This window comes from Nelumbo nucifera, chromosome 4 (genome assembly GCF_055504915.1).
Source record: "Nelumbo nucifera cultivar China Antique chromosome 4, China Antique-T2T, whole genome shotgun sequence".
Classification (NCBI taxonomy): Eukaryota; Viridiplantae; Streptophyta; class Magnoliopsida; order Proteales; family Nelumbonaceae; genus Nelumbo; species Nelumbo nucifera.
Window position 1 is genome coordinate 51,836,558 of NC_142652.1, and position 27,233 is coordinate 51,863,790.

Genomic DNA, 27,233 nt, shown 5'->3' on the forward strand with positions numbered 1-27,233 from the left:
CAGTAATGACGATCGTGCCGCAAATGGTCCGAGTATCCGGCGCGTTGTTTGAGTTTGTCTCGCCGACACGACAAATGGAATTTGCAAATACGATATCGAAATAAAATATTAATAAAATTGGGGTGAAACACAAGGACTTCCCAGGAGGTCACCCATCCTAATACTACTCTCGCCCAAGCACACTTAACTTCGGAGTTCTGATGAGATACGGTGCATTAGTGCTGGTATGATAGCACCCGTTTAATTCATGCTCGCTTAGATCTTTATGCACTATCTTGCTCCCCTCCATTAATTGTTTTAGATTTGAAAAAACTGTGTATGCAGCCTTCCTCCCTTGGTAACCGTGCACAAGCTCCTACGTGAGCAGAGTGTTTGTATTTCAGATCTGCCGCACCCCCGGATAGATGCAATACTATCGCGGGGCCCACAATGCATGACGAATGCCGAAAGCCGGTTCTTGCATCGTTGCCATTCAGTAATGACGATCGTGCCGCAAATGGTCCGAGTATCCGACGCATTGTTTCCAGTTGTCTCCCAGAAACAACAAATGGAATTTGCAAATACAAATCAAAATAAAATATTAATAAAATTGGGGTGCAACACGAGGACTTCCCAGGAGGTCACCCATCCTAGTACTACTCTCGCCCAAGCACGCTTAACTTCGGTGTTCTGATGGGATCCGGTGCATTAGTGCTGGTATGATCGCACCCGTTTAATTCATGCTCGCTTAGATCTTTATGCACTATCTTGCTCCCCTCCATTAATTGTTTTAGACTTGAAAAAAACTGTGTATGCAGCCTTCCTCCCTTGGTAACCGTGCACAAGCTCTTACGTCAGCAGAGTGTTTGCTTTTTAGATCTGCCGCACCCCCGGATAGATGCAATACTATCGCGGGGCCCACAATGCACGACGAATGCCAAAAGCCCGGTTTTTTCACGGTTCCCATTCAGTAATGACAATCGTGCCGCAAATGGTCCGAGTATCCGGCGCGTTGTTTGCGTTTGTCTCGCCGAAACGACAAATGGAATTTGCAAATACGATATCGAAATAAAATATTAATAAAATTGGGGTGCAACACGAGGACTTCCCAGGAGGTCACCCATCCTAGGACTACTCCCGCCCATGCACACTTAACTTCGGAGTTCTGATGGGATCCGGTGCATTAGTGCTGGTATGATCGCACCCGTTTAATTCATGCTCGCTTAGATCTTTATGCACTATCTTGCTCCCCTCCATTAATTGTTTTAGATTTGAAAAAACTGTGTATGCAGCATTCCTCCCTTGGTAACCGTGCACAAGCTCCTACGTGAGCAGAGTGTTTGCATTTCAGATCTGCCGCACCCCCGGATAGATGCAATACTATCGCGGGGCCCACAATGCATGACGAATGCCGAAAGCCCGGTTCTTGCATCGTTGCCATTCAGTAATGACGATCGTGCCGCAAATGGTCCGAGTATCCGACGCATTGTTTCCAGTTGTCTCCCAGAAACAACAAATGGAATTTGCAAATACAAATCAAAATAAAATATTAATAAAATTGGGGTGCAACACAAGGACTTCCCAGGAGGTCACCCATCCTAGTACTACTCTCGCCCAAGCACGCTTAACTTCGGAGTTCTGATGGGATCCGATGCATTAGTGCTGGTATGATCGCACCCGTTTAATTCATGCTCGCTTAGATCTTTATGCACTATCTTGCTCCCCTCCATTAATTGTTTTAGATTTGAAAAAACTGTGTATGCAGCCTTCCTCCCTTGGTAACCGTGCACAAGCTCCTACGTGAGCAGAGTGTTTGTATTTCAGATCTGCCGCACCCCCGGATAGATGCAATACTATCGCGGGGCCCACAATGCATGACGAATGCCGAAAGCCCGGTTCTTGCATCGTCGCCATTCAGTAATGACGATCGTGCCGCAAATGGTCCGAGTATCCGACGCATTGTTTCCAGTTGTCTCCCAGAAACAACAAATGGAATTTGCAAATACAAATCAAAATAAAATATTAATAAAATTGGGGTGCAACACGAGGAATTCCCAGGAGGTCACCCATCCTAGTACTACTCTCGCCCAAGCACGCTTAACTTCGGAGTTCTGATGGGATCCGGTGCATTAGTGCTGGTATGATCGCACCCGTTTAATTCATGCTCGCTTAGATCTTTATGCACTATCTTGCTCCCCTCCATTAATTGTTTTAGACTTGAAAAAAACTGTGTATGCAGCCTTCCTCCCTTGGTAACCGTGCACAAGCTCTTACGTGAGCAGAGTGTTTGCTTTTTAGATCTGCCGCACCCCCGGATAGATGCAATACTATCGCGGGGCCCACAATGCACGACGAATGCCAAAAGCCCGGTTTTTTCACGGTTCCCATTCAGTAATGACAATCGTGCCGCAAATGGTCCGAGTATCCGGCGCGTTGTTTGCGTTTGTCTCGCCGAAACGACAAATGGAATTTGCAAATACGATATCGAAATAAAATATTAATAAAATTGGGGTGCAACACGAGGACTTCCCAGGAGGTCACCCATCCTAGGACTACTCCCGCCCATGCACACTTAACTTCGGAGTTCTGATGGGACCCGGTGCATTAGTGCTGGTATGATCGCACCCGTTTAATTCATGCTCGCTTAGATCTTTATGCACTATCTTGCTCCCCTCCATTAATTGTTTTAGACTTGAAAAAACTGTGTATGCAGCCTTCCTCCCTTGGTAACCGTGCAGAAGCTCCTACGTGAGCAGAGTGTTTGCTTTTCAGATCTGCCGCACCCCCGGATAGATGCAATACTATCGCGGGGCCCACAATGCACGACGAATGCCAAAAGCCCGGTTTTTGCACGGTTCCCATTCAGTAATGACGATCGTGCCGCAAATGGTCCGAGTATCCGGCGCGTTGTTTGAGTTTGTCTCGCCGAAACGACAAATGGAATTTGCAAATACGATATCGAAATAAAATATTAATAAAATTGGGGTGAAACACAAGGACTTCCCAGGCGGTCACCCATCCTAATACTACTCTCGCCCAAGCACACTTAACTTCGGAGTTCTGATGAGATCCGGTGCATTAGTGCTGGTATGATATCACCCGTTTAATTCATGCTCGCTTAGATCTTTATGACCTATCTTGCTCCCTTCCATTAATTGTTTTAGATTTGAAAAAAATGTGTATGCAGCCTCTTTCCCTTGGTAACCGTGCACAAGCTCCTACGTGAGCGGAGTGTTTGCTTTTCAGATCTGCCGCACCTCCGGATAGATGCAATACTATCGCGGGGCCCACAATGCATGACGAATGCCGAAAGCCCGGTTCTTGCATCGTGGCCATTCAGTAATGACGATCGTGCCGCAAATGGTCCGAGTATCCGACGCATTGTTTCCAGTATCTCCCAGAAACAACAAATGGAATTTGCAAATACAAATCAAAATAAAATATTAATAAAATTGGGGTGCAACACGAGGACTTCCCAGGAGTTCACCCATCCTAGTACTACTCTCGCCCAAGCACGCTTAACTTCAGAGTTCTGATGGGATCCGGTGCATTAGTGCTGGTATGATCGCACCCGTTTAATTCATGCTCGCTTAGATCTTTATGCACTATCTTGCTCCCCTCCATTAATTGTTTTAGACTTGAAAAAACTGTGTATGCAGCCTTCCTCCCTTGGTAACCGTGCACAAGCTCTTACGTGAGCAGAGTGTTTGCTTTTTAGATCTGCCGCACCCCCGGATAGATGCAATACTATCGCGGGGCCCACAATGCACGACGAATGCCAAAAGCCCGGTTTTTGCACGGTTCTCATTCAGTAATGACGATTGTGCCGCAAATGGTCCGAGTATCCGGCGCGTTGTTTGCGTTTGTCTCGCCGAAACGACAAATGGAATTTGCAAATACGATATCGAAATAAAATATTAATAAAATTGGGGTGCAACACGAGGACTTCCCAGGAGGTCACCCATCCTAGGACTACTCCCGCCCATGCACACTTAACTTCGGAGTTCTGATGGGACCCGGTGCATTAGTGCTGGTATGATCGCACCCGTTTAATTCATGCTCGCTTAGATCTTTATGCACTATCTTGCTCCCCTCCATTAATTGTTTTAGACTTGAAAAAACTGTGTATGCAGCCTTCCTCCCTTGGTAACCGTGCACAAGCTCCTACGTGAGCAGAGTGTTTGCTTTTCAGATCTGCCGCACCCCCGGATAGATGCAATACTATCGCGGGGCCCACAATGCACGACGAATGCCAAAAGCCCGGTTTTTGCACGGTTCCCATTCAGTAATGACGATCGTGCCGCAAATGGTCCGAGTATCCGGCGCGTTGTTTGAGTTTGTCTCGCCGAAACGCAAATGGAATTTGCAAATACGATATCGAAATAAAATATTAATAAAATTGGGGTGACACAAAAGGACTTCCCAGGAGGTCACCCATCCTAATACTACTCTCGCCCAAGCACACTTAACTTCGGAGTTCTGATGAAATCCGGTGCATTAGTGCTGGTATGATAGCACCCGTTTAATTCATGCTCGCTTAGATCTTTATGACCTATCTTGCTCCCTACCATTAATTGTTTTAGATTTGAAAAAAATGTGTATGCAGCCTCTTTCCCTTGGTAACCGTGCACAAGCTCCTACGTGAGCGAAGTGTTTGCTTTTCAGATCTGCCGCACCTCCGGATAGATGCAATACTATCGCGGGGCCCACAATGCATGACGAATGCCGAAAGCCCGGTTCTTGCATCGTGGCCATTCAGTAATGACGATCGTGCCGCAAATGGTCCGAGTATCCGACGCATTGTTTCCAGTTGTCTCCCAGAAACAACATATGGAATTTGCAAATACAAATCAAAATAAAATATTAATAAAGTTGGGGTGCAACACGAGGACTTCCCAGGAGGTCACCCTTCCTAGTACTACTCTCGCCCAAGCACGCTTAACTTCGGAGTTCTGATGAGATCCGGTGCATTAGTGCTGGTATGATCGCACCCGTTTAATTCATGCTCGCTTAGATCTTTGTGCACTATCTTGCTCCCCTCCATTAATTGTTTTAGACTTGAAAAAACTGTGTATGCAGCCTTCCTCCCTTGGTAACCGTGCACAAGCTCCTACGTGAGCAGAGTGTTTGCTTTTCAGATCTGTCGCACCCCCGGATAGATGCAATACTATCGCGGGGCCCACAATGCACGACGAATGCCAAAAGCCCGGTTTTTGCACGGTTCTCATTCAGTAATGACGATTGTGCCGCAAATGGTCCGAGTATCCGGCGCGTTGTTTGCGTTTGTCTCGCCGAAACGACAAATGGAATTTGCAAATACGATATCGAAATAAAATATTAATAAAATTGGGGTGCAACACGAGGACTTCCCAGGAGGTCACCCATCCTAGGACTACTCCCGCCCATGCACACTTAACTTCGGAGTTCTGATGGGATCCGGTGCATTAGTGCTGGTATGATCTAACCCGTTTAATTCATGCTCGCTTAGATCTTTATGCACTATCTTGCTCCCCTCCATTAATTGTTTTAGACTTGAAAAAACTGTGTATGCAGCCTTCCTCCCTTGGTAACCGTGCACAAGCTCCTATGTGAGCAGAGTGTTTGCTTTTCAGATCTGCCGCACCCCCGGATAGATGCAATACTATCGCGGGGCCCACAATGCACGACGAATGCCAAAAGCCCGGTTTTTGCACGGTTCCCATTCAGTAATGACGATCGTGCCGCAAATGGTCCGAGTATCCGGCGCGTTGTTTGAGTTTGTCTCGCCGACACGACAAATGGAATTTGCAAATACGATATCGAAATAAAATATTAATAAAATTGGGGTGAAACACAAGGACTTCCCAGGAGGTCACCCATCCTAATACTACTCTCGCCCAAGCACACTTAACTTCGGAGTTCTGATGAGATACGGTGCATTAGTGCTGGTATGATAGCACCCGTTTAATTCATGCTCGCTTAGATCTTTATGCACTATCTTGCTCCCCTCCATTAATTGTTTTAGATTTGAAAAAACTGTGTATGCAGCCTTCCTCCCTTGGTAACCGTGCACAAGCTCCTACGTGAGCAGAGTGTTTGTATTTCAGATCTGCCGCACCCCCGGATAGATGCAATACTATCGCGGGGCCCACAATGCATGACGAATGCCGAAAACCGGTTCTTGCATCGTTGCCATTCAGTAATGACGATCGTGCCGCAAATGGTCCGAGTATCCGACGCATTGTTTCCAGTTGTCTCCCAGAAACAACAAATGGAATTTGCAAATACAAATCAAAATAAAATATTAATAAAATTGGGGTGCAACACGAGGACTTCCCAGGAGGTCACCCATCCTAGTACTACTCTCGCCCAAGCACGCTTAACTTCGGTGTTCTGATGGGATCCGGTGCATTAGTGCTGGTATGATCGCACCCGTTTAATTCATGCTCGCTTAGATCTTTATGCACTATCTTGCTCCCCTCCATTAATTGTTTTAGACTTGAAAAAAACTGTGTATGCAGCCTTCCTCCCTTGGTAACCGTGCACAAGCTCTTACGTCAGCAGAGTGTTTGCTTTTTAGATCTGCCGCACCCCCGGATAGATGCAATACTATCGCGGGGCCCACAATGCACGACGAATGCCAAAAGCCCGGTTTTTTCACGGTTCCCATTCAGTAATGACAATCGTGCCGCAAATGGTCCGAGTATCCGGCGCGTTGTTTGCGTTTGTCTCGCCGAAACGACAAATGGAATTTGCAAATACGATATCGAAATAAAATATTAATAAAATTGGGGTGCAACACGAGGACTTCCCAGGAGGTCACCCATCCTAGGACTACTCCCGCCCATGCACACTTAACTTCGGAGTTCTGATGGGATCCGGTGCATTAGTGCTGGTATGATCGCACCCGTTTAATTCATGCTCGCTTAGATCTTTATGCACTATCTTGCTCCCCTCCATTAATTGTTTTAGATTTGAAAAAACTGTGTATGCAGCCTTCCTCCCTTGGTAACCGTGCACAAGCTCCTACGTGAGCAGAGTGTTTGCATTTCAGATCTGCCGCACCCCCGGATAGATGCAATACTATCGCGGGGCCCACAATGCATGACGAATGCCGAAAGCCCGGTTCTTGCATCGTTGCCATTCAGTAATGACGATCGTGCCGCAAATGGTCCGAGTATCCGACGCATTGTTTCCAGTTGTCTCCCAGAAACAACAAATGGAATTTGCAAATACAAATCAAAATAAAATATTAATAAAATTGGGGTGCAACACAAGGACTTCCCAGGAGGTCACCCATCCTAGTACTACTCTCGCCCAAGCACGCTTAACTTCGGAGTTCTGATGGGATCCGGTGCATTAGTGCTGGTATGATCGCACCCGTTTAATTCATGCTCGCTTAGATCTTTATGCACTATCTTGCTCCCCTCCATTAATTGTTTTAGATTTGAAAAAACTGTGTATGCAGCCTTCCTCCCTTGGTAACCGTGCACAAGCTCCTACGTGAGCAGAGTGTTTGTATTTCAGATCTGCCGCACCCCCGGATAGATGCAATACTATCGCGGGGCCCACAATGCATGACGAATGCCGAAAGCCCGGTTCTTGCATCGTCGCCATTCAGTAATGACGATCGTGCCGCAAATGGTCCGAGTATCCGACGCATTGTTTCCAGTTGTCTCCCAGAAACAACAAATGGAATTTGCAAATACAAATCAAAATAAAATATTAATAAAATTGGGGTGCAACACGAGGAATTCCCAGGAGGTCACCCATCCTAGTACTACTCTCGCCCAAGAACGCTTAACTTCGGAGTTCTGATGGGATCCGGTGCATTAGTGCTGGTATGATCGCACCCGTTTAATTCATGCTCGCTTAGATCTTTATGCACTATCTTGCTCCCCTCCATTAATTGTTTTAGACTTGAAAAAAACTGTGTATGCAGCCTTCCTCCCTTGGTAACCGTGCACAAGCTCTTACGTGAGCAGAGTGTTTGCTTTTTAGATCTGCCGCACCCCCGGATAGATGCAATACTATCGCGGGGCCCACAATGCACGACGAATGCCAAAAGCCCGGTTTTTTCACGGTTCCCATTCAGTAATGACAATCGTGCCGCAAATGGTCCGAGTATCCGGCGCGTTGTTTGCGTTTGTCTCGCCGAAACGACAAATGGAATTTGCAAATACGATATCGAAATAAAATATTAATAAAATTGGGGTGCAACACGAGGACTTCCCAGGAGGTCACCCATCCTAGGACTACTCCCGCCCATGCACACTTAACTTCGGAGTTCTGATGGGACCCGGTGCATTAGTGCTGGTATGATCGCACCCGTTTAATTCATGCTCGCTTAGATCTTTATGCACTATCTTGCTCCCCTCCATTAATTGTTTTAGACTTGAAAAAACTGTGTATGCAGCCTTCCTCCCTTGGTAACCGTGCACAAGCTCCTACGTGAGCAGAGTGTTTGCTTTTCAGATCTGCCGCACCCCCGGATAGATGCAATACTATCGCGGGGCCCACAATGCACGACGAATGCCAAAAGCCCGGTTTTTGCACGGTTCCCATTCAGTAATGACGATCGTGCCGCAAATGGTCCGAGTATCCGGCGCGTTGTTTGAGTTTGTCTCGCCGAAACGACAAATGGAATTTGCAAATACGATATCGAAATAAAATATTAATAAAATTGGGGTGAAACACAAGGACTTCCCAGGAGGTCACCCATCCTAATACTACTCTCGCCCAAGCACACTTAACTTCGGAGTTCTGATGAGATCCGGTGCATTAGTGCTGGTATGATATCACCCGTTTAATTCATGCTCGCTTAGATCTTTATGACCTATCTTGCTCCCTTCCATTAATTGTTTTAGATTTGAAAAAAATGTGTATGCAGCCTCTTTCCCTTGGTAACCGTGCACAAGCTCCTACGTGAGCGGAGTGTTTGCTTTTCAGATCTGCCGCACCTCCGGATAGATGCAATACTATCGCGGGGCCCACAATGCATGACGAATGCCGAAAGCCCGGTTCTTGCATCGTGGCCATTCAGTAATGACGATCGTGCCGCAAATGGTCCGAGTATCCGACGCATTGTTTCCAGTATCTCCCAGAAACAACAAATGGAATTTGCAAATACAAATCAAAATAAAATATTAATAAAATTGGGGTGCAACACGAGGACTTCCCAGGAGTTCACCCATCCTAGTACTACTCTCGCCCAAGCACGCTTAACTTCAGAGTTCTGATGGGATCCGGTGCATTAGTGCTGGTATGATCGCACCCGTTTAATTCATGCTCGCTTAGATCTTTATGCACTATCTTGCTCCCCTCCATTAATTGTTTTAGACTTGAAAAAACTGTGTATGCAGCCTTCCTCCCTTGGTAACCGTGCACAAGCTCTTACGTGAGCAGAGTGTTTGCTTTTTAGATCTGCCGCACCCCCGGATAGATGCAATACTATCGCGGGGCCCACAATGCACGACGAATGCCAAAAGCCCGGTTTTTGCAAGGTTCTCATTCAGTAATGACGATTGTGCCGCAAATGGTCCGAGTATCCGGCGCGTTGTTTGCGTTTGTCTCGCCGAAACGACAAATGGAATTTGCAAATACGATATCGAAATAAAATATTAATAAAATTGGGGTGCAACACGAGGACTTCCCAGGAGGTCACCCATCTTAGGACTACTCCCGCCCATGCACACTTAACTTCGGAGTTCTGATGGGACCCGGTGCATTAGTGCTGGTATGATCGCACCCGTTTAATTCATGCTCGCTTAGATCTTTATGCACTATCTTGCTCCCCTCCATTAATTGTTTTAGACTTGAAAAAACTGTGTATGCAGCCTTCCTCCCTTGGTAACCGTGCACAAGCTCCTACGTGAGCAGAGTGTTTGCTTTTCAGATCTGCCGCACCCCCGGATAGATGCAATACTATCGCGGGGCCCACAATGCACGACGAATGCCAAAAGCCCGGTTTTTGCACGGTTCCCATTCAGTAATGACGATCGTGCCGCAAATGGTCCGAGTATCCGGCGCGTTATTTGAGTTTGTCTCGCCGAAACGACAAATGGAATTTGCAAATACGATATCGAAATAAAATATTAATAAAATTGGGGTGACACAAAAGGACTTCCCAGGAGGTCACCCATCCTAATACTACTCTCGCCCAAGCACACTTAACTTCGGAGTTCTGATGAGATCCGGTGCATTAGTGCTGGTATGATAGCACCCATTTAATTCATGCTCGCTTAGATCTTTATGACCTATCTTGCTCCCTACCATTAATTGTTTTAGATTTGAAAAAAATGTGTATGCAGCCTCTTTCCCTTGGTAACCGTGCACAAGCTCCTACGTGAGCGGAGTGTTTGCTTTTCAGATCTGCCGCACCTCCGGATAGATGCAATACTATCGCGGGGCCCACAATGCATGACGAATGCCGAAAGCCCGGTTCTTGCATCGTGGCCATTCAGTAATGACGATCGTGCCGCAAATGGTCCGAGTATCCGACGCATTGTTTCCAGTATCTCCCAGAAACAACAAATGGAATTTGCAAATACAAATCAAAATAAAATATTAATAAAATTGGGGTGCAACACGAGGACTTCCCAGGAGGTCACCCATCCTAGTACTACTCTCGCCCAAGCACGCTTAACTTCAGAGTTCTGATGGGATCCGGTGCATTAGTGCAGGTATGATCACACCCGTTTAATTCATGCTCGCTTAGATCTTTATGCACTATCTTGCTCCCCTCCATTAATTGTTTTAGACTTGAAAAAAACTGTGTATGCAGCCTTCCTCCCTGGGTAACCGTGCACAAGCTCTTACGTGAGCAGAGTGTTTGCTTTTTAGATCTGCCGCACCCCCGGATAGATGCAATACTATCGCGGGGCCCACAATGCACGACGAATGCCAAACGCCCGGTTTTTTCACGGTTCCCATTCAGTAATGACAATCGTGCCGCAAATGGTCCGAGTATCCGGCGCGTTGTTTGCGTTTGTCTCGCCGAAACGACAAATGGAATTTGCAAATACGATATCGAAATAAAATATTAATAAAATTGGGGTGCAACACGAGGACTTCCCAGGAGGTCACCCATCCTAGGACTACTCCCGCCCATGCACACTTAACTTCGGAGTTCTGATGGGATCCGGTGCATTAGTGCTGGTATGATCGCACCCGTTTAATTCATGCTCGCTTAGATCTTTATGCACTATCTTGCTCCCCTCCATTAATTGTTTTAGATTTGAAAAAACTGTGTATGCAGCATTCCTCCCTTGGTAACCGTGCACAAGCTCCTACGTGAGCAGAGTGTTTGCATTTCAGATCTGCCGCACCCCCGGATAGATGCAATACTATCGCGGGGCCCACAATGCATGACGAATGCCGAAAGCCCGGTTCTTGCATCGTTGCCATTCAGTAATGACGATCGTGCCGCAAATGGTCCGAGTATCCGACGCATTGTTTCCAGTTGTCTCCCAGAAACAACATATGGAATTTGCAAATACAAATCAAAATAAAATATTAATAAAGTTGGGGTGCAACACGAGGACTTCCCAGGAGGTCACCCTTCCTAGTACTACTCTCGCCCAAGCACGCTTAACTTCGGAGTTCTGATGAGATCCGGTGCATTAGTGCTGGTATGATCGCACCCGTTTAATTCATGCTCGCTTAGATCTTTGTGCACTATCTTGCTCCCCTCCATTAATTGTTTTAGACTTGAAAAAACTGTGTATGCAGCCTTCCTCCCTTGGTAACCGTGCACAAGCTCCTACGTGAGCAGAGTGTTTGCTTTTCAGATCTGTCGCACCCCCGGATAGATGCAATACTATCGCGGGGCCCACAATGCACGACGAATGCCAAAAGCCCGGTTTTTGCACGGTTCTCATTCAGTAATGACGATTGTGCCGCAAATGGTCCGAGTATCCGGCGCGTTGTTTGCGTTTGTCTCGCCGAAACGACAAATGGAATTTGCAAATACGATATCGAAATAAAATATTAATAAAATTGGGGTGCAACACGAGGACTTCCCAGGAGGTCACCCATCCTAGGACTACTCCCGCCATGCACACTTAACTTCGGAGTTCTGATGGGATCCGGTGCATTAGTGCTGGTATGATCTAACCCGTTTAATTCATGCTCGCTTAGATCTTTATGCACTATCTTGCTCCCCTCCATTAATTGTTTTAGACTTGAAAAAACTGTGTATGCAGCCTTCCTCCCTTGGTAACCGTGCACAAGCTCCTATGTGAGCAGAGTGTTTGCTTTTCAGATCTGCCGCACCCCCGGATAGATGCAATACTATCGCGGGGCCCACAATGCACGACGAATGCCAAAAGCCCGGTTTTTGCACGGTTCCCATTCAGTAATGACGATCGTGCCGCAAATGGTCCGAGTATCCGGCGCGTTGTTTGAGTTTGTCTCGCCGACACGACAAATGGAATTTGCAAATACGATATCGAAATAAAATATTAATAAAATTGGGGTGCAACACGAGGACTTCCCGGGAGGTCACCCATCCTAGGACTACTCCCGCCCATGCACACTTAACTTCGGAGTTCTGATGGGATCCGCTGCATTAGTGCTGGTATGATCGCACCCGCTTAATTCATGCTCGCTTAGATCTTTATGCACTATCTTGCTCCCCTCCATTAATTGTTTTAGACTTGAAAAAACTGTGTATGCAGCCTTCCTCCCTTGGTAACCGTGCACAAGCTCCTACGTGAGCAGAGTGTTTGCTTTTCAGATCTGCCGCACCCCCGGATAGATGCAATACTATCGCGGGGCCCACAATGCACGACGAATGCCAAAAGCCCGGTTTTTGCACGGTTCCCATTCAGTAATGACGATCGTGCCGCAAATGGTCCGAGTATCCGGCGCGTTGTTTGAGTTTGTCTCGCCGAAACGACAAATGGAATTTGCAAATACGATATCGAAATAAAATATTAATAAAATTGGGGTGACACAAAAGGACTTCCCAGGAGGTCACCCATCCTAATACTACTCTCGCCCAAGCACACTTAACTGCGGAGTTCTGATGAGATCCGGTGCATTAGTGCTGGTATGATAGCACCCGTTTAATTCATGCTCGCTTAGATCTTTATGACCTATCTTGCTCCCTACCATTAATTGTTTTAGATTTGAAAAAAATGTGTATGCAGCCTCTTTCCCTTGGTAACCGTGCACAAGCTCCTACGTGAGCGGAGTGTTTGCTTTTCAGATCTGCCGCACCTCCGGATAGATGCAATACTATCGCGGGGCCCACAATGCATGACGAATGCCGAAAGCCCGGTTCTTGCATCGTGGCCATTCAGTAATGACGATCGTGCCGCAAATGGTCCGAGTATCCGACGCATTGTTTCCAGTATCTCCCAGAAACAACGAATGGAATTTGCAAATACAAATCAAAATAAAATATTAATAAAATTGGGGTGCAACACGAGGACTTCCCAGGAGGTCACCCATCCTAGTACTACTCTCGCCCAAGCACGCTTAACTTCAGAGTTCTGATGGGATCCGGTGCATTAGTGCAGGTATGATCACACCCGTTTAATTCATGCTCGCTTAGATCTTTATGCACTATCTTGCTCCCCTCCATTAATTGTTTTAGACTTGAAAAAAACTGTGTATGCAGCCTTCCTCCCTTGGTAACCGTGCACAAGCTCTTACGTGAGCAGAGTGTTTGCTTTTTAGATCTGCCGCACCCCCGGATAGATGCAATACTATCGCGGGGCCCACAATGCACGACGAATGCCAAAAGCCCGGTTTTTTCACGGTTCCCATTCAGTAATGACAATCGTGCCGCAAATGGTCCGAGTATCCGGCGCGTTGTTTGCGTTTGTCTCGCCGAAACGACAAATGGAATTTGCAAATACGATATCGAAATAAAATATTAATAAAATTGGGGTGCAACACGAGGACTTCCCAGGAGGTCACCCATCCTAGGACTACTCCCGCCCATGCACACTTAACTTCGGAGTTCTGATGGGATCCGGTGCATTAGTGCTGGTATGATCGCACCCGTTTAATTCATGCTCGCTTAGATCTTTATGCACTATCTTGCTCCCCTCCATTAATTGTTTTAGATTTGAAAAAACTGTGTATGCAGCATTCCTCCCTTGGTAACCGTGCACAAGCTCCTACGTGAGCAGAGTGTTTGCATTTCAGATCTGCCGCACCCCCGGATAGATGCAATACTATCGCGGGGCCCACAATGCATGACGAATGCCGAAAGCCCGGTTCTTGCATCGTTGCCATTCAGTAATGACCATCGTGCCGCAAATGGTCCGAGTATCCGACGCATTGTTTCCAGTTGTCTCCCAGAAACAACATATGGAATTTGCAAATACAAATCAAAATAAAATATTAATAAAGTTGGGGCGCAACACGAGGACTTCCCAGGAGGTCACCCTTCCTAGTACTACTCTCGCCCAAGCACGCTTAACTTCGGAGTTCTGATGAGATCCGGTGCATTAGTGCTGGTATGATCGCACCCGTTTAATTCATGCTCGCTTAGATCTTTGTGCACTATCTTGCTCCCCTCCATTAATTGTTTTAGACTTGAAAAAACTGTGTATGCAGCCTTCCTCCCTTGGTAACCGTGCACAAGCTCCTACGTGAGCAGAGTGTTTGCTTTTCAGATCTGTCGCACCCCCGGATAGATGCAATACTATCGCGGGGCCCACAATGCACGACGAATGCCAAAAGCCCTGTTTTTTCACGGTTCCCATTCAGTAATGACAATCGTGCCGCAAATGGTCCGAGTATCCGGCGCGTTGTTTGCGTTTGTCTCGCCGAAACGACAAATGGAATTTGCAAATACGATATCGAAATAAAATATTAATAAAATTGGGGTGCAACACGAGGACTTCCCAGGAGGTCACCCATCCTAGGACTACTCCCGCCCATGCACACTTAACTTCGGAGTTCTGATGGGATCCGGTGCATTAGTGCTGGTATGATCGCACCCGTTTAATTCATGCTCGCTTAGATCTTTATGCACTATCTTGCTCCCCTCCATTAATTGTTTTAGATTTGAAAAAACTGTGTATGCAGCATTCCTCCCTTGGTAACCGTGCACAAGCTCCTACGTGAGCAGAGTGTTTGCATTTCAGATCTGCCGCACCCCCGGATAGATGCAATACTATCGCGGGGCCCACAATGCATGACGAATGCCGAAAGCCCGGTTCTTGCATCGTTGCCATTCAGTAATGACGATCGTGCCGCAAATGGTCCGAGTATCCGACGCATTGTTTCCAGTTGTCTCCCAGAAACAACAAATGGAATTTGCAAATACAAATCAAAATAAAATATTAATAAAATTGGGGTGCAACACAAGGACTTCCCAGGAGGTCACCCATCCTAGTACTACTCTCGCCCAAGCACGCTTAACTTCGGAGTTCTGATGGGATCCGGTGCATTAGTGCTGGTATGATCGCACCCGTTTAATTCATGCTCGCTTAGATCTTTATGCACTATCTTGCTCCCCTCCATTAATTGTTTTAGATTTGAAAAAACTGTGTATGCAGCCTTCCTCCCTTGGTAACCGTGCACAAGCTCCTACGTGAGCAGTGTGTTTGTATTTCAGATCTGCCGCACCCCCGGATAGATGCAATACTATCGCGGGGCCCACAATGCATGACGAATGCCGAAAGCCCGGTTCTTGCATCGTCGCCATTCAGTAATGACGATCGTGCCGCAAATGGTCCGAGTATCCGACGCATTGTTTCCAGTTGTCTCCCAGAAACAACAAATGGAATTTGCAAATACAAATCAAAATAAAATATTAATAAAATTGGGGTGCAACACGAGGAATTCCCAGGAGGTCACCCATCCTAGTACTACTCTCGCCCAAGCACGCTTAACTTCGGAGTTCTGATGGGATCCGGTGCATTAGTGCTGGTATGATCGCACCCGTTTAATTCATGCTCGCTTAGATCTTTATGCACTATCTTGCTCCCCTCCATTATTTGTTTTAGACTTGAAAAAAACTGTGTATGCAGCCTTCCTCCCTTGGTAACCGTGCACAAGCTCTTACGTGAGCAGAGTGTTTGCTTTTTTGATCTGCCGCACCCCCGGATAGATGCAATACTATCGCGGGGCCCACAATGCACGACGAATGCCAAAAGCCCGGTTTTTTCACGGTTCCCATTCAGTAATGACAATCGTGCCGCAAATGGTCCGAGTATCCGGCGCGTTGTTTGCGTTTGTCTCGCCGAAACGACAAATGGAATTTGCAAATACGATATCGAAATAAAATATTAATAAAATTGGGGTGCAACACGAGGACTTCCCAGGAGGTCACCCATCCTAGGACTACTCCCGCCCATGCACACTTAACTTCGGAGTTCTGATGGGACCCGGTGCATTAGTGCTGGTATGATCGCACCCGTTTAATTCATGCTCGCTTAGATCTTTATGCACTATCTTGCTCCCCTCCATTAATTGTTTTAGACTTGAAAAAACTGTGTATGCAGCCTTCCTCCCTTGGTAACCGTGCACAAGCTCCTACGTGAGCAGAGTGTTTGCTTTTCAGATCTGCCGCACCCCCGGATAGATGCAATACTATCGCGGGGCCCACAATGCACGACGAATGCCAAAAGCCCGGTTTTTGCACGGTTCCCATTCAGTAATGACGATCGTGCCGCAAATGGTCCGAGTATCCGGCGCGTTGTTTGAGTTTGTCTCGCCGAAACGACAAATGGAATTTGCAAATACGATATCGAAATAAAATATTAATAAAATTGGGGTGAAACACAAGGACTTCCCAGGAGGTCACCCATCCTAATACTACTCTCGCCCAAGCACACTTAACTTCGGAGTTCTGATGAGATCCGGTGCATTAGTGCTGGTATGATAGCACCCGTTTAATTCATGCTCGCTTAGATCTTTATGACCTATCTTGCTCCCTTCCATTAATTGTTTTAGATTTGAAAAAAATGTGTATGCAGCCTCTTTCCCTTGGTAACCGTGCACAAGCTCCTACGTGAGCGGAGTGTTTGCTTTTCAGATCTGCCGCACCTCCGGATAGATGCAATACTATCGCGGGGCCCACAATGCATGACGAATGCCGAAAGCCCGGTTCTTGCATCGTGGCCATTCAGTAATGACGATCGTGCCGCAAATGGTCCGAGTATCCGACGCATTGTTTCCAGTATCTCCCAGAAACAACAAATGGAATTTGCAAATACAAATCAAAATAAAATATTAATAAAATTGGGGTGCAACACGAGGACTTCCCAGGAGTTCACCCATCCTAGTACTACTCTCGCCCAAGCACGCTTAACTTCAGAGTTCTGATGGGATCCGGTGCATTAGTGCTGGTATGATCGCACCCGTTTAATTCATGCTCGCTTAGATCTTTATGCACTATCTTGCTCCCCTCCATTAATTGTTTTAGACTTGAAAAAACTGTGTATGCAGCCTTCCTCCCTTGGTAACCGTGCACAAGCTCTTACGTGAGCAGAGTGTTTGCTTTTTAGATCTGCCGCACCCCCGGATAGATGCAATACTATCGCGGGGCCCACAATGCACGACGAATGCCAAAAGCCCGGTTTTTGCACGGTTCTCATTCAGTAATGACGATTGTGCCGCAAATGGTCCGAGTATCCGGCGCGTTGTTTGCGGTTGTCTCGCCGAAACGACAAATGGAATTTGCAAATACGATATCGAAATAAAATATTAATAAAATTGCGGTGCAACACGAGGACTTCCCAGGAGGTCACCCATCCTAGGACTACTCCCGCCCATGCACACTTAACTTCGGAGTTCTGATGGGATCCGCTGCATTAGTGCTGGTATGATCGCACCCGCTTAATTCATGCTCGCTTAGATCTTTATGCACTATCTTGCTCCCCTCCATTAATTGTTTTAGACTTGAAAAAACTGTGTATGCAGCCTTCCTCCCTTGGTAACCGTGCACAAGCTCCTACGTGAGCAGAGTGTTTGTTTTTCAGATCTGCCGCACCCCCGGATAGATGCAATACTATCGCGGGGCCCACAATGCACGACGAATGCCAAAAGCCCGGTTTTTGCACGGTTCCCATTCAGTAATGACGATCGTGCCGCAAATGGTCCGAGTATCCGGCGCGTTGTTTGAGTTTGTCTCGCCGAAACGACAAATGGAATTTGCAAATACGATATCGAAATAAAATATTAATAAAATTGGGGTGACACAAAAGGACTTCCCAGGAGGTCACCCATCCTAATACTACTCTCGCCCAAGCACACTTAACTTCGGAGTTCTGATGAGATCCGGTGCATTAGTGCTGGTATGATAGCACCCATTTAATTCATGCTCGCTTAGATCTTTATGACCTATCTTGCTCCCTACCATTAATTGTTTTAGATTTGAAAAAAATGTGTATGCAGCCTCTTTCCCTTGGTAACCGTGCACAAGCTCCTACGTGAGCGGAGTGTTTGCTTTTCAGATCTGCCGCACCTCCGGATAGATGCAATACTATCGCGGGGCCCACAATGCATGACGAATGCCGAAAGCCCGGTTCTTGCATCGTGGCCATTCAGTAATGACGATCGTGCCGCAAATGGTCCGAGTATCCGACGCATTGTTTCCAGTATCTCCCAGAAACAACAAATGGAATTTGCAAATACAAATCAAAATAAAATATTAATAAAATTGGGGTGCAACACGAGGACTTCCCAGGAGGTCACCCATCCTAGTACTACTCTCGCCCAAGCACGCTTAACTTCAGAGTTCTGATGGGATCCGGTGCATTAGTGCAGGTATGATCACACCCGTTTAATTCATGCTCGCTTAGATCTTTATGCACTATCTTGCTCCCCTCCATTAATTGTTTTAGACTTGAAAAAAACTGTGTATGCAGCCTTCCTCCCTTGGTAACCGTGCACAAGCTCTTACGTGAGCAGAGTGTTTGCTTTTTAGATCTGCCGCACCCCCGGATAGATGCAATACTATCGCGGGGCCCACAATGCACGACGAATGCCAAAAGCCCGGTTTTTTCACGGTTCCCATTCAGTAATGACAATCGTGCCGCAAATGGTCCGAGTATCCGGCGCGTTGTTTGCGTTTGTCTCGCCGAAACGACAAATGGAATTTGCAAATACGATATCGAAATAAAATATTAATAAAATTGGGGTGCAACACGAGGACTTCCCAGGAGGTCACCCATCCTAGGACTACTCCCGCCCATGCACACTTAACTTCGGAGTTCTGATGGGATCCGGTGCATTAGTGCTGGTATGATCGCACCCGTTTAATTCATGCTCGCTTAGATCTTTATGCACTATCTTGCTCCCCTCCATTAATTGTTTTAGATTTGAAAAAACTGTGTCTGCAGCATTCCTCCCTTGGTAACCGTGCACAAGCTCCTACGTGAGCAGAGTGTTTGCATTTCAGATCTGCCGCACCCCCGGATAGATGCAATACTATCGCGGGGCCCACAATGCATGACGAATGCCGAAAGCCCGGTTCTTGCATCGTTGCCATTCAGTAATGACGATCGTGCCGCAAATGGTCCGAGTATCCGACGCATTGTTTCCAGTTGTCTCCCAGAAACAACATATGGAATTTGCAAATACAAATCAAAATAAATTATTAATAAAGTTGGGGTGCAACACGAGGACTTCCCAGGAGGTCACCCTTCCTAGTACTACTCTCGCCCAAGCACGCTTAACTTCGGAGTTCTGATGAGATCCGGTGCATTAGTGCTGGTATGATCGCACCCGTTTAATTCATGCTCGCTTAGATCTTTGTGCACTATCTTGCTCCCCTCCATTAATTGTTTTAGACTTGAAAAAACTGTGTATGCAGCCTTCCTCCCTTGGTAACCGTGCACAAGCTCCTACGTGAGCAGAGTGTTTGCTTTTCAGATCTGTCGCACCCCCGGATAGATGCAATACTATCGCGGGGCCCACAATGCACGACGAATGCCAAAAGCCCGGTTTTTGCACGGTTCTCATTCAGTAATGACGATTGTGCCGCAAATGGTCCGAGTATCCGGCGCGTTGTTTGCGTTTGTCTCGCCGAAACGACAAATGGAATTTGCAAATACGATATCGAAATAAAATATTAATAAAACTGGGGTGCAACACGAGGACTTCCCAGGAGGTCACCCATCCTAGGACTACTCCCGCCCATGCACACTTAACTTCGGAGTTCTGATGGGATCCGGTGCATTAGTGCTGGTATGATCGCACCCGTTTAATTCATGCTCGCTTAGATCTTTATGCACTATTTTGCTCCCCTCCATTAATTGTTTTAGACTTGAAAAAACTGTGTATGCAGCCTTCCTCCCTTGGTAACCGTGCACAAGCTCCTATGTGAGCAGAGTGTTTGCTTTTCAGGTCTGCCGCACCCCCGGATAGATGCAATACTATCGCGGGGCCCACAATGCACGACGAATGCCAAAAGCCCGGTTTTTGCACGGTTCCCATTCAGTAATGACGATCGTGCCGCAAATGGTCCGAGTATCCGGCGCGTTGTTTGAGTTTGTCTCGCCGACACGACAAATGGAATTTGCAAATACGATATCGAAATAAAATATTAATAAAATTGGGGTGAAACACAAGGACTTCCCAGGAGGTCACCCATCCTAATACTACTCTCGCCCAAGCACACTTAACTTCGGAGTTCTGATGAGATCCGGTGCATTAGTGCTGGAATGATAGCACCCGTTTAATTCATGCTCGCTTAGATCTTTATGCACTATCTTGCTCCCCTCCATTAATTGTTTTAGATTTGAAAAAACTGTGTATGCAGCCTTCCTCCCTTGGTAACCGTGCACAAGCTCCTACGTGAGCAGAGTGTTTGTATTTCAGATCTGCCGCACCCCCGGATAGATGCAATACTATCGCGGGGCCCACAATGCATGACGAATGCCGAAAGCCCGGTTCTTGCATCGTTGCCATTCAGTAATGACGATCGTGCCGCAAATGGTCCGAGTATCCGACGCATTGTTTCCAGTTGTCTCCCAGAAACAACAAATGGAATTTGCAAATACAAATCAAAATAAAATATTAATAAAATTGGGGTGCAACACGAGGACTTCCCAGGAGGTCACCCATCCTAGTACTACTCTCGCCCAAGCACGCTTAACTTCGGAGTTCTGATGGGATCCGGTGCATTAGTGCTGGTATGATCGCACCCGTTTAATTCATGCTCGCTTAGATCTTTATGCACTATCTTGCTCCCCTCCATTAATTGTTTTAGACTTGAAAAAACTGTGTATGCAGCCTTCCTCCCTTGGTAACCGTGCACAAGCTCTTACGTGAGCAGAGTGTTTGCTTTTTAGATCTGCCGCACCCCCGGATAGATGCAATACTATCGCGGGGCCCACAATGCATGACGAATGCCGAAAGCCTGGTTCTTGCATCGTTGCCATTCAGTAATGACGATCGTGCCGCAAATGGTCCGAGTATCCGACGCATTGTTTCCAGTTGTCTCCCAGAAACAACAAATGGAATTTGCAAATACAAATCAAAATAAAATATTAATAAAATTGGGGTGCAACACGAGGACTTCCCAGGAGGTCACCCATCCTAATACTACTCTCGCCCAGACACGCTTAACTTCGGAGTTCTGATGGGATCCGGTGCATTAGTGCTGGTATGATCACACCCGTTTAATTCATGCTCGCTTAGATCTTTATGCACTATCTTGCTCCCCTCCATTAATTGTTTTAGACTTGAAAAAAACTGTGTATGCAGCCTTCCTCCCTTGGTAACCGTGCACAAGCTCTTACGTGAGCAGAGTGTTTGCTTTTTAGATCTGCCGCACCCCCGGATAGATGCAATACTATCGCGGGGCCCACAATGCACGACGAATGCCAAAAGCCCGGTTTTTTCACGGTTCCCATTCAGTAATGACAATCGTGCCGCAAATGGTCCGAGTATCCGGCGCGTTGTTTGCGTTTGTCTCGCCGAAACGACAAACGGAATTTGCAAATACGATATCGAAATAAAATATTAATAAAATTGGGGTGCAACACGAGGACTTCCCAGGAGGTCACCCATCCTAGGACTACTCCCGCCCATGCACACTTAACTTCGGAGTTCTGATGGGACCCGGTGCATTAGTGCTGGTATGATCGCACCCGTTTAATTCATGCTCGCTTAGATCTTTATGCACTATCTTGCTCCCCTCCATTAATTGTTTTAGACTTGAAAAAACTGTGTATGCAGCCTTCCTCCCTTGGTAACCGTGCACAAGCTCTTACGTGAGCAGAGTGTTTGCTTTTTAGATCTGCCGCACCCCCGGATAGATGCAATACTATCGCGGGGCCCACAATGCATGACGAATGCCGAAAGCCCGGTTCTTGCATCGTTGCCATTCAGTAATGACGATCGTGCCGCAAATGGTCCGAGTATCCGACGCATTGTTTCCAGTTGTCTCCCAGAAACAACATATGGAATTTGCAAATACAAATCAAAATAAAATATTAATAAAGTTGGGGTGCAACACGAGGACTTCCCAGGAGGTCACCCTTCCTAGTACTACTCTCGCCCAAGCACGCTTAACTTCGGAGTTCTGATGAGATCCGGTGCATTAGTGCTGGTATGATCGCACCCGTTTAATTCATGCTCGCTTAGATCTTTGTGCACTATCTTGCTCCCCTCCATTAATTGTTTTAGACTTGAAAAAACTGTGTATGCAGCCTTCCTCCCTTGGTAACCGTGCACAAGCTCCTACGTGAGCAGAGTGTTTGCTTTTCAGATCTGTCGCACCCCCGGATAGATGCAATACTATCGCGGGGCCCACAATGCACGACGAATGCCAAAAGCCCGGTTTTTGCACGGTTCTCATTCAGTAATGACGATTGTGCCGCAAATGGTCCGAGTATCCGGCGCGTTGTTTGCGTTTGTCTCGCCGAAACGACAAATGGAATTTGCAAATACGATATCGAAATAAAATATTAATAAAACTGGGGTGCAACACGAGGACTTCCCAGGAGGTCACCCATCCTAGGACTACTCCCGCCCATGCACACTTAACTTCGGAGTTCTGATGGGATCCGGTGCATTAGTGCTGGTATGATCGCACCCGTTTAATTCATGCTCGCTTAGATCTTTATGCACTATCTTGCTCCCCTCCATTAATTGTTTTAGACTTGAAAAAACTGTGTATGCAGCCTTCCTCCCTTGGTAACCGTGCACAAGCTCCTATGTGAGCAGAGTGTTTGCTTTTCAGGTCTGCCGCACCCGCGGATAGATGCAATACTATCGCGGGGCCCACAATGCACGACGAATGCCAAAAGCCCGGTTTTTGCACGGTTCCCATTCAGTAATGACGATCGTGCCGCAAATGGTCCGAGTATCCGACGCGTTGTTTGAGTTTGTCTCGCCGACACGACAAATGGAATTTGCAAATACGATATCGAAATAAAATATTAATAAAATTGGGGTGAAACACAAGGACTTCCCAGGAGGTCACCCATCCTAATACTACTCTCGCCCAAGCACACTTAACTTCGGAGTTCTGATGAGATCCGGTGCATTAGTGCTGGTATGATAGCACCCATTTAATTCATGCTCGCTTAAATCTTTATGCACTATCTTGCTCCCCTCCATTAATTGTTTTAGATTTGAAAAAACTGTGTATGCAGCCTTCCTCCCTTGGTAACCGTGCACAAGCTCCTACGTGAGCAGAGTGTTTGTATTTCAGATCTGCCGCACCCCCGGATAGATGCAATACTATCGCGGGGCCCACAATGCATGACGAATGCCGAAAGCCCGGTTCTTGCATCGTTGCCATTCAGTAATGACGATCGTGCCGCAAATGGTCCGAGTATCCGACGCATTGTTTCCAGTTGTCTCCCAGAAACAACAAATGGAATTTGCAAATACAAATCAAAATAAAATATTAATAAAATTGGGGTGCAACACGAGGACTTCCCAGGAGGTCACCCATCCTAGTACTACTCTCGCCCAAGCACGCTTAACTTCGGAGTTCTGATGGGATCCGGTGCATTAGTGCTGGTATGATCGCACCCGTTTAATTCATGCTCGCTTAGATCTTTATGCACTATCTTGCTCCCCTCCATTAATTGTTTTAGACTTGAAAAAACTGTGTATGCAGCCTTCCTCCCTTGGTAACCGTGCACAAGCTCTTACGTGAGCAGAGTGTTTGCTTTTTAGATCTGCCGCACCCCCGGATAGATGCAATACTATCGCGGGGCCCACAATGCATGACGAATGCCGAAAGCCTGGTTCTTGCATCGTTGCCATTCAGTAATGACGATCGTGCCGCAAATGGTCCGAGTATCCGACGCATTGTTTCCAGTTGTCTCCCAGAAACAACAAATGGAATTTGCAAATACAAATCAAAATAAAATATTAATAAAATTGGGGTGCAACACGAGGACTTCCCAGGAGGTCACCCATCCTAATACTACTCTCGCCCAGACACGCTTAACTTCGGAGTTCTGATGGGATCCGATGCATTAGTGCTGGTATGATCACACCCGTTTAATTCATGCTCGCTTAGATCTTTATGCACTATCTTGCTCCCCTCCATTAATTGTTTTAGACTTGAAAAAAACTGTGTATGCAGCCTTCCTCCCTTGGTAACCGTGCACAAGCTCTTACGTGAGCAGAGTGTTTGCTTTTTAGATCTGCCGCACCCCCGGATAGATGCAATACTATCGCGGGGCCCACAATGCACGACGAATGCCAAAAGCCCGGTTTTTTCACGGTTCCCATTCAGTAATGACAATCGTGCCGCAAATGGTCCGAGTATCCGGCGCGTTGTTTGCGTTTGTCTCGCCGAAACGACAAATGGAATTTGCAAATACGATATCGAAATAAAATATTAATAAAATTGGGGTGCAACACGAGGACTTCCCAGGAGGTCACCCATCCTAGGACTACTCCCGCCCATGCACACTTAACATCGGAGTTCTGATGGGATCCGGTGCATTAGTGCTGGTATGATCGCACCCGTTTAATTCATGCTCGCTTAGATCTTTATGCACTATCTTGCTCCCCTCCATTAATTGTTTTAGATTTGAAAAAACTGTGTATGCAGCATTCCTCCCTTGGTAACCGTGCACAAGCTCCTACGTGAGTAGAGTGTTTGCATTTCAGATCTGCCGCACCCTCGGATAGATGCAATACTATCGCGGGGCCCACAATGCATGACGAATGCCGAAAGCCCGGTTCTTGCATCGTTGCCATTCAGTAATGACGATCGTGCCGCAAATGGTCCGAGTATCCGACGCATTGTTTCCAGTTGTCTCCCAGAAACAACAAATGGAATTTGCAAATACAAATCAAAATAAAATATTAATAAAATTGGGGTGCAACACAAGGACTTCCCAGGAGGTCACCCATCCTAGTACTACTCTCGCCCAAGCACGCTTAACTTCGGAGTTCTGATGGGATCCGGTGCATTAGTGCTGGTATGATCGCACCCGTTTAAATCATGCTCGCTTAGATCTTTATGCACTATCTTGCTCCCCTCCATTAATTGTTTTAGATTTGAAAAAACTGTGTATGCAGCCTTCCTCCCTTGGTAACCGTGCACAAGCTCCTACGTGAGCAGAGTGTTTGTATTTCAGATCTGCCGCACCCCCGGATAGATGCAATACTATCGCGGGGCCCACAATGCATGACGAATGCCGAAAGCCCGGTTCTTGCATCGTCGCCATTCAGTAATGACGATCGTGCCGCAAATGGTCCGAGTATCCGACGCATTGTTTCCAGTTGTCTCCCAGAAACAACAAATGGAATTTGCAAATACAAATCAAAATAAAATATTAATAAAATTGGGGTGCAACACGAGGAATTCCCAGGAGGTCACCCATCCTAGTACTACTCTCGCCCAAGCACGCTTAACTTCGGAGTTCTGATGGGATCCGGTGAATTAGTGCTGGTATGATCGCACCCGTTTAATTCATGCTCGCTTAGATCTTTATGCACTATCTTGCTCCCCTCCATTAATTGTTTTAGACTTGAAAAAAACTGTGTATGCAGCCTTCCTCCCTTGGTAACCGTGCACAAGCTCTTACGTGAGCAGAGTGTTTGCTTTTTAGATCTGCCGCACCCCCGGATAGATGCAATACTATCGCGGGGCCCACAATGCACGACGAATGCCAAAAGCCCGGTTTTTTCACGGTTCCCATTCAGTAATGACAATCGTGCCGCAAATGGTCCGAGTATCCGGCGCGTTGTTTGCGTTTGTCTCGCCGAAACGACAAATGGAATTTGCAAATACGATATCGAAATAAAATATTAATAAAATTGGGGTGCAACACGAGGACTTCCCAGGAGGTCACCCATCCTAGGACTACTCCCGCCCATGCACACTTAACTTCGGAGTTCTGATGGGACCCGGTGCATTAGTGCTGGTATGATCGCACCCGTTTAATTCATGCTCGCTTAGATCTTTATGCACTATCTTGCTCCCCTCCATTAATTGTTTTAGACTTGAAAAAACTGTGTATGCAGCCTTCCTCCCTTGGTAACCGTGCACAAGCTCCTACGTGAGCAGAGTGTTTGCTTTTCAGATCTGCCGCACCCCCGGATAGATGCAATACTATCGCGGGGCCCACAATGCACGACGAATGCCAAAAGCCCGGTTTTTGCACGGTTCCCATTCAGTAATGACGATCGTGCCGCAAATGGTCCGAGTATCCGGCGCGTTGTTTGAGTTTGTCTCGCCGAAACGACAAATGGAATTTGCAAATACGATATCGAAATAAAATATTAATAAAATTGGGGTGAAACACAAGGACTTCCCAGGAGGTCACCCATCCTAATACTACTCTCGCCCAAGCACACTTAACTTCGGAGTTCTCATGAGATCCGGTGCATTAGTGCTGGTATGATAGCACCCGTTTAATTCATGCTCGCTTAGATCTTTATGACCTATCTTGCTCCCTACCATTAATTGTTTTAGATTTGAAAAAAATGTGTATGCAGCCTCTTTCCCTTGGTAACCGTGCACAAGCTCCTACGTGAGCGGAGTGTTTGCTTTTCAGATCTGCCGCACCTCCGGATAGATGCAATACTATCGCGGGGCCCACAATGCATGACGAATGCCGAAAGCCCGGTTCTTGCATCGTGGCCATTCAGTAATGACGATCGTGCCGCAAATGGTCCGAGTATCCGACGCATTGTTTCCAGTATCTCCCAGAAACAACAAATGGAATTTGCAAATACAAATCAAAATAAAATATTAATAAAATTGGGGTGCAACACGAGGACTTCCCAGGAGGTCACCCATCCTAGTACTACTCTCGCCCAAGCACGCTTAACTTCAGAGTTCTGATGGGATCCGGTGCATTAGTGCAGGTATGATCACACCCGTT

At 46.7% G+C, this 27,233-nt stretch overlaps 45 non-coding genes and 13 pseudogenes across 45 annotated transcripts; all 58 read right to left on the reverse strand.

Moving 5' to 3' along the window:
- Positions 1–119: 119 nt before the first annotated feature.
- Positions 120–238, reverse strand: LOC148795936 (5S ribosomal RNA; annotated as a pseudogene).
- A 353-nt stretch (positions 239–591) lies between these two features.
- Positions 592–710, reverse strand: LOC148795937 (5S ribosomal RNA). Its single transcript, XR_016072932.1, has one exon. It is a non-coding gene; the product is annotated as a 5S ribosomal RNA (ribosomal RNA).
- A 356-nt stretch (positions 711–1,066) lies between these two features.
- LOC148795938 (5S ribosomal RNA) lies at positions 1,067–1,185 on the reverse strand. Its single transcript, XR_016073875.1, has one exon. It is a non-coding gene; the product is annotated as a 5S ribosomal RNA (ribosomal RNA).
- Positions 1,186–1,539: 354 nt separating this feature from the next.
- LOC148795939 (5S ribosomal RNA) lies at positions 1,540–1,658 on the reverse strand. The gene has a single exon (XR_016072838.1). It is a non-coding gene; the product is annotated as a 5S ribosomal RNA (ribosomal RNA).
- Positions 1,659–2,012: 354 nt separating this feature from the next.
- Positions 2,013–2,131, reverse strand: LOC148795940 (5S ribosomal RNA). The gene has a single exon (XR_016070972.1). It is a non-coding gene; the product is annotated as a 5S ribosomal RNA (ribosomal RNA).
- Positions 2,132–2,487: 356 nt separating this feature from the next.
- LOC148795941 (5S ribosomal RNA) lies at positions 2,488–2,606 on the reverse strand. The gene has a single exon (XR_016075805.1). It is a non-coding gene; the product is annotated as a 5S ribosomal RNA (ribosomal RNA).
- A 355-nt stretch (positions 2,607–2,961) lies between these two features.
- Positions 2,962–3,080, reverse strand: LOC148795942 (5S ribosomal RNA). The gene has a single exon (XR_016070760.1). It is a non-coding gene; the product is annotated as a 5S ribosomal RNA (ribosomal RNA).
- Positions 3,081–3,433: 353 nt separating this feature from the next.
- LOC148795943 (5S ribosomal RNA) lies at positions 3,434–3,552 on the reverse strand. Its single transcript, XR_016075303.1, has one exon. It is a non-coding gene; the product is annotated as a 5S ribosomal RNA (ribosomal RNA).
- Positions 3,553–3,907: 355 nt separating this feature from the next.
- On the reverse strand, positions 3,908–4,026 carry LOC148795944 (5S ribosomal RNA). Its single transcript, XR_016075806.1, has one exon. It is a non-coding gene; the product is annotated as a 5S ribosomal RNA (ribosomal RNA).
- Positions 4,027–4,380: 354 nt separating this feature from the next.
- On the reverse strand, positions 4,381–4,499 carry LOC148795945 (5S ribosomal RNA; annotated as a pseudogene).
- Positions 4,500–4,853: 354 nt separating this feature from the next.
- Positions 4,854–4,972, reverse strand: LOC148795946 (5S ribosomal RNA). The gene has a single exon (XR_016072421.1). It is a non-coding gene; the product is annotated as a 5S ribosomal RNA (ribosomal RNA).
- A 355-nt stretch (positions 4,973–5,327) lies between these two features.
- LOC148795947 (5S ribosomal RNA) lies at positions 5,328–5,446 on the reverse strand (annotated as a pseudogene).
- A 355-nt stretch (positions 5,447–5,801) lies between these two features.
- Positions 5,802–5,920, reverse strand: LOC148795948 (5S ribosomal RNA; annotated as a pseudogene).
- A 353-nt stretch (positions 5,921–6,273) lies between these two features.
- Positions 6,274–6,392, reverse strand: LOC148795949 (5S ribosomal RNA). Its single transcript, XR_016072933.1, has one exon. It is a non-coding gene; the product is annotated as a 5S ribosomal RNA (ribosomal RNA).
- A 356-nt stretch (positions 6,393–6,748) lies between these two features.
- LOC148795950 (5S ribosomal RNA) lies at positions 6,749–6,867 on the reverse strand. The gene has a single exon (XR_016073876.1). It is a non-coding gene; the product is annotated as a 5S ribosomal RNA (ribosomal RNA).
- A 354-nt stretch (positions 6,868–7,221) lies between these two features.
- On the reverse strand, positions 7,222–7,340 carry LOC148795951 (5S ribosomal RNA). Its single transcript, XR_016070998.1, has one exon. It is a non-coding gene; the product is annotated as a 5S ribosomal RNA (ribosomal RNA).
- A 354-nt stretch (positions 7,341–7,694) lies between these two features.
- On the reverse strand, positions 7,695–7,813 carry LOC148795952 (5S ribosomal RNA). The gene has a single exon (XR_016072200.1). It is a non-coding gene; the product is annotated as a 5S ribosomal RNA (ribosomal RNA).
- A 356-nt stretch (positions 7,814–8,169) lies between these two features.
- On the reverse strand, positions 8,170–8,288 carry LOC148795953 (5S ribosomal RNA). Its single transcript, XR_016075807.1, has one exon. It is a non-coding gene; the product is annotated as a 5S ribosomal RNA (ribosomal RNA).
- A 355-nt stretch (positions 8,289–8,643) lies between these two features.
- LOC148795954 (5S ribosomal RNA) lies at positions 8,644–8,762 on the reverse strand. Its single transcript, XR_016070713.1, has one exon. It is a non-coding gene; the product is annotated as a 5S ribosomal RNA (ribosomal RNA).
- Positions 8,763–9,115: 353 nt separating this feature from the next.
- Positions 9,116–9,234, reverse strand: LOC148795955 (5S ribosomal RNA). The gene has a single exon (XR_016075304.1). It is a non-coding gene; the product is annotated as a 5S ribosomal RNA (ribosomal RNA).
- Positions 9,235–9,589: 355 nt separating this feature from the next.
- On the reverse strand, positions 9,590–9,708 carry LOC148795956 (5S ribosomal RNA). The gene has a single exon (XR_016069081.1). It is a non-coding gene; the product is annotated as a 5S ribosomal RNA (ribosomal RNA).
- A 355-nt stretch (positions 9,709–10,063) lies between these two features.
- LOC148795957 (5S ribosomal RNA) lies at positions 10,064–10,182 on the reverse strand (annotated as a pseudogene).
- A 353-nt stretch (positions 10,183–10,535) lies between these two features.
- LOC148795958 (5S ribosomal RNA) lies at positions 10,536–10,654 on the reverse strand. The gene has a single exon (XR_016072659.1). It is a non-coding gene; the product is annotated as a 5S ribosomal RNA (ribosomal RNA).
- Positions 10,655–11,010: 356 nt separating this feature from the next.
- Positions 11,011–11,129, reverse strand: LOC148795959 (5S ribosomal RNA). The gene has a single exon (XR_016073877.1). It is a non-coding gene; the product is annotated as a 5S ribosomal RNA (ribosomal RNA).
- Positions 11,130–11,483: 354 nt separating this feature from the next.
- On the reverse strand, positions 11,484–11,602 carry LOC148795960 (5S ribosomal RNA). The gene has a single exon (XR_016072422.1). It is a non-coding gene; the product is annotated as a 5S ribosomal RNA (ribosomal RNA).
- A 355-nt stretch (positions 11,603–11,957) lies between these two features.
- Positions 11,958–12,075, reverse strand: LOC148795961 (5S ribosomal RNA; annotated as a pseudogene).
- A 355-nt stretch (positions 12,076–12,430) lies between these two features.
- Positions 12,431–12,549, reverse strand: LOC148795962 (5S ribosomal RNA). Its single transcript, XR_016070131.1, has one exon. It is a non-coding gene; the product is annotated as a 5S ribosomal RNA (ribosomal RNA).
- A 355-nt stretch (positions 12,550–12,904) lies between these two features.
- On the reverse strand, positions 12,905–13,023 carry LOC148795963 (5S ribosomal RNA; annotated as a pseudogene).
- A 353-nt stretch (positions 13,024–13,376) lies between these two features.
- On the reverse strand, positions 13,377–13,495 carry LOC148795964 (5S ribosomal RNA). The gene has a single exon (XR_016072660.1). It is a non-coding gene; the product is annotated as a 5S ribosomal RNA (ribosomal RNA).
- A 356-nt stretch (positions 13,496–13,851) lies between these two features.
- LOC148795965 (5S ribosomal RNA) lies at positions 13,852–13,970 on the reverse strand. The gene has a single exon (XR_016073878.1). It is a non-coding gene; the product is annotated as a 5S ribosomal RNA (ribosomal RNA).
- Positions 13,971–14,324: 354 nt separating this feature from the next.
- On the reverse strand, positions 14,325–14,443 carry LOC148795966 (5S ribosomal RNA). Its single transcript, XR_016073549.1, has one exon. It is a non-coding gene; the product is annotated as a 5S ribosomal RNA (ribosomal RNA).
- Positions 14,444–14,798: 355 nt separating this feature from the next.
- Positions 14,799–14,917, reverse strand: LOC148795967 (5S ribosomal RNA). The gene has a single exon (XR_016073879.1). It is a non-coding gene; the product is annotated as a 5S ribosomal RNA (ribosomal RNA).
- A 354-nt stretch (positions 14,918–15,271) lies between these two features.
- LOC148795968 (5S ribosomal RNA) lies at positions 15,272–15,390 on the reverse strand. The gene has a single exon (XR_016071007.1). It is a non-coding gene; the product is annotated as a 5S ribosomal RNA (ribosomal RNA).
- Positions 15,391–15,744: 354 nt separating this feature from the next.
- Positions 15,745–15,863, reverse strand: LOC148795969 (5S ribosomal RNA). The gene has a single exon (XR_016071013.1). It is a non-coding gene; the product is annotated as a 5S ribosomal RNA (ribosomal RNA).
- A 356-nt stretch (positions 15,864–16,219) lies between these two features.
- LOC148795970 (5S ribosomal RNA) lies at positions 16,220–16,338 on the reverse strand. Its single transcript, XR_016075808.1, has one exon. It is a non-coding gene; the product is annotated as a 5S ribosomal RNA (ribosomal RNA).
- Positions 16,339–16,693: 355 nt separating this feature from the next.
- LOC148795971 (5S ribosomal RNA) lies at positions 16,694–16,812 on the reverse strand (annotated as a pseudogene).
- Positions 16,813–17,165: 353 nt separating this feature from the next.
- Positions 17,166–17,284, reverse strand: LOC148795972 (5S ribosomal RNA). Its single transcript, XR_016075305.1, has one exon. It is a non-coding gene; the product is annotated as a 5S ribosomal RNA (ribosomal RNA).
- Positions 17,285–17,639: 355 nt separating this feature from the next.
- Positions 17,640–17,758, reverse strand: LOC148795973 (5S ribosomal RNA; annotated as a pseudogene).
- Positions 17,759–18,113: 355 nt separating this feature from the next.
- Positions 18,114–18,232, reverse strand: LOC148795974 (5S ribosomal RNA; annotated as a pseudogene).
- A 353-nt stretch (positions 18,233–18,585) lies between these two features.
- LOC148795975 (5S ribosomal RNA) lies at positions 18,586–18,704 on the reverse strand. Its single transcript, XR_016072661.1, has one exon. It is a non-coding gene; the product is annotated as a 5S ribosomal RNA (ribosomal RNA).
- Positions 18,705–19,060: 356 nt separating this feature from the next.
- Positions 19,061–19,179, reverse strand: LOC148795976 (5S ribosomal RNA). The gene has a single exon (XR_016073880.1). It is a non-coding gene; the product is annotated as a 5S ribosomal RNA (ribosomal RNA).
- A 354-nt stretch (positions 19,180–19,533) lies between these two features.
- Positions 19,534–19,652, reverse strand: LOC148795977 (5S ribosomal RNA). The gene has a single exon (XR_016072423.1). It is a non-coding gene; the product is annotated as a 5S ribosomal RNA (ribosomal RNA).
- A 355-nt stretch (positions 19,653–20,007) lies between these two features.
- Positions 20,008–20,126, reverse strand: LOC148795978 (5S ribosomal RNA). Its single transcript, XR_016073881.1, has one exon. It is a non-coding gene; the product is annotated as a 5S ribosomal RNA (ribosomal RNA).
- Positions 20,127–20,481: 355 nt separating this feature from the next.
- LOC148795979 (5S ribosomal RNA) lies at positions 20,482–20,600 on the reverse strand (annotated as a pseudogene).
- A 354-nt stretch (positions 20,601–20,954) lies between these two features.
- On the reverse strand, positions 20,955–21,073 carry LOC148795980 (5S ribosomal RNA). The gene has a single exon (XR_016072477.1). It is a non-coding gene; the product is annotated as a 5S ribosomal RNA (ribosomal RNA).
- A 354-nt stretch (positions 21,074–21,427) lies between these two features.
- Positions 21,428–21,546, reverse strand: LOC148795981 (5S ribosomal RNA). The gene has a single exon (XR_016073600.1). It is a non-coding gene; the product is annotated as a 5S ribosomal RNA (ribosomal RNA).
- A 356-nt stretch (positions 21,547–21,902) lies between these two features.
- On the reverse strand, positions 21,903–22,021 carry LOC148795982 (5S ribosomal RNA). The gene has a single exon (XR_016075810.1). It is a non-coding gene; the product is annotated as a 5S ribosomal RNA (ribosomal RNA).
- Positions 22,022–22,375: 354 nt separating this feature from the next.
- On the reverse strand, positions 22,376–22,494 carry LOC148795983 (5S ribosomal RNA). The gene has a single exon (XR_016072424.1). It is a non-coding gene; the product is annotated as a 5S ribosomal RNA (ribosomal RNA).
- A 355-nt stretch (positions 22,495–22,849) lies between these two features.
- On the reverse strand, positions 22,850–22,968 carry LOC148795984 (5S ribosomal RNA). The gene has a single exon (XR_016073882.1). It is a non-coding gene; the product is annotated as a 5S ribosomal RNA (ribosomal RNA).
- A 355-nt stretch (positions 22,969–23,323) lies between these two features.
- Positions 23,324–23,442, reverse strand: LOC148795985 (5S ribosomal RNA; annotated as a pseudogene).
- A 354-nt stretch (positions 23,443–23,796) lies between these two features.
- On the reverse strand, positions 23,797–23,915 carry LOC148795986 (5S ribosomal RNA). Its single transcript, XR_016072489.1, has one exon. It is a non-coding gene; the product is annotated as a 5S ribosomal RNA (ribosomal RNA).
- A 354-nt stretch (positions 23,916–24,269) lies between these two features.
- On the reverse strand, positions 24,270–24,388 carry LOC148795987 (5S ribosomal RNA). The gene has a single exon (XR_016068917.1). It is a non-coding gene; the product is annotated as a 5S ribosomal RNA (ribosomal RNA).
- Positions 24,389–24,744: 356 nt separating this feature from the next.
- LOC148795988 (5S ribosomal RNA) lies at positions 24,745–24,863 on the reverse strand. Its single transcript, XR_016068805.1, has one exon. It is a non-coding gene; the product is annotated as a 5S ribosomal RNA (ribosomal RNA).
- A 354-nt stretch (positions 24,864–25,217) lies between these two features.
- Positions 25,218–25,336, reverse strand: LOC148795989 (5S ribosomal RNA). The gene has a single exon (XR_016071019.1). It is a non-coding gene; the product is annotated as a 5S ribosomal RNA (ribosomal RNA).
- A 354-nt stretch (positions 25,337–25,690) lies between these two features.
- Positions 25,691–25,809, reverse strand: LOC148795990 (5S ribosomal RNA). Its single transcript, XR_016071180.1, has one exon. It is a non-coding gene; the product is annotated as a 5S ribosomal RNA (ribosomal RNA).
- Positions 25,810–26,165: 356 nt separating this feature from the next.
- On the reverse strand, positions 26,166–26,284 carry LOC148795991 (5S ribosomal RNA). The gene has a single exon (XR_016075811.1). It is a non-coding gene; the product is annotated as a 5S ribosomal RNA (ribosomal RNA).
- A 355-nt stretch (positions 26,285–26,639) lies between these two features.
- Positions 26,640–26,758, reverse strand: LOC148795992 (5S ribosomal RNA; annotated as a pseudogene).
- Positions 26,759–27,111: 353 nt separating this feature from the next.
- On the reverse strand, positions 27,112–27,230 carry LOC148795993 (5S ribosomal RNA). Its single transcript, XR_016072662.1, has one exon. It is a non-coding gene; the product is annotated as a 5S ribosomal RNA (ribosomal RNA).
- Positions 27,231–27,233: the final 3 nt, after the last annotated feature.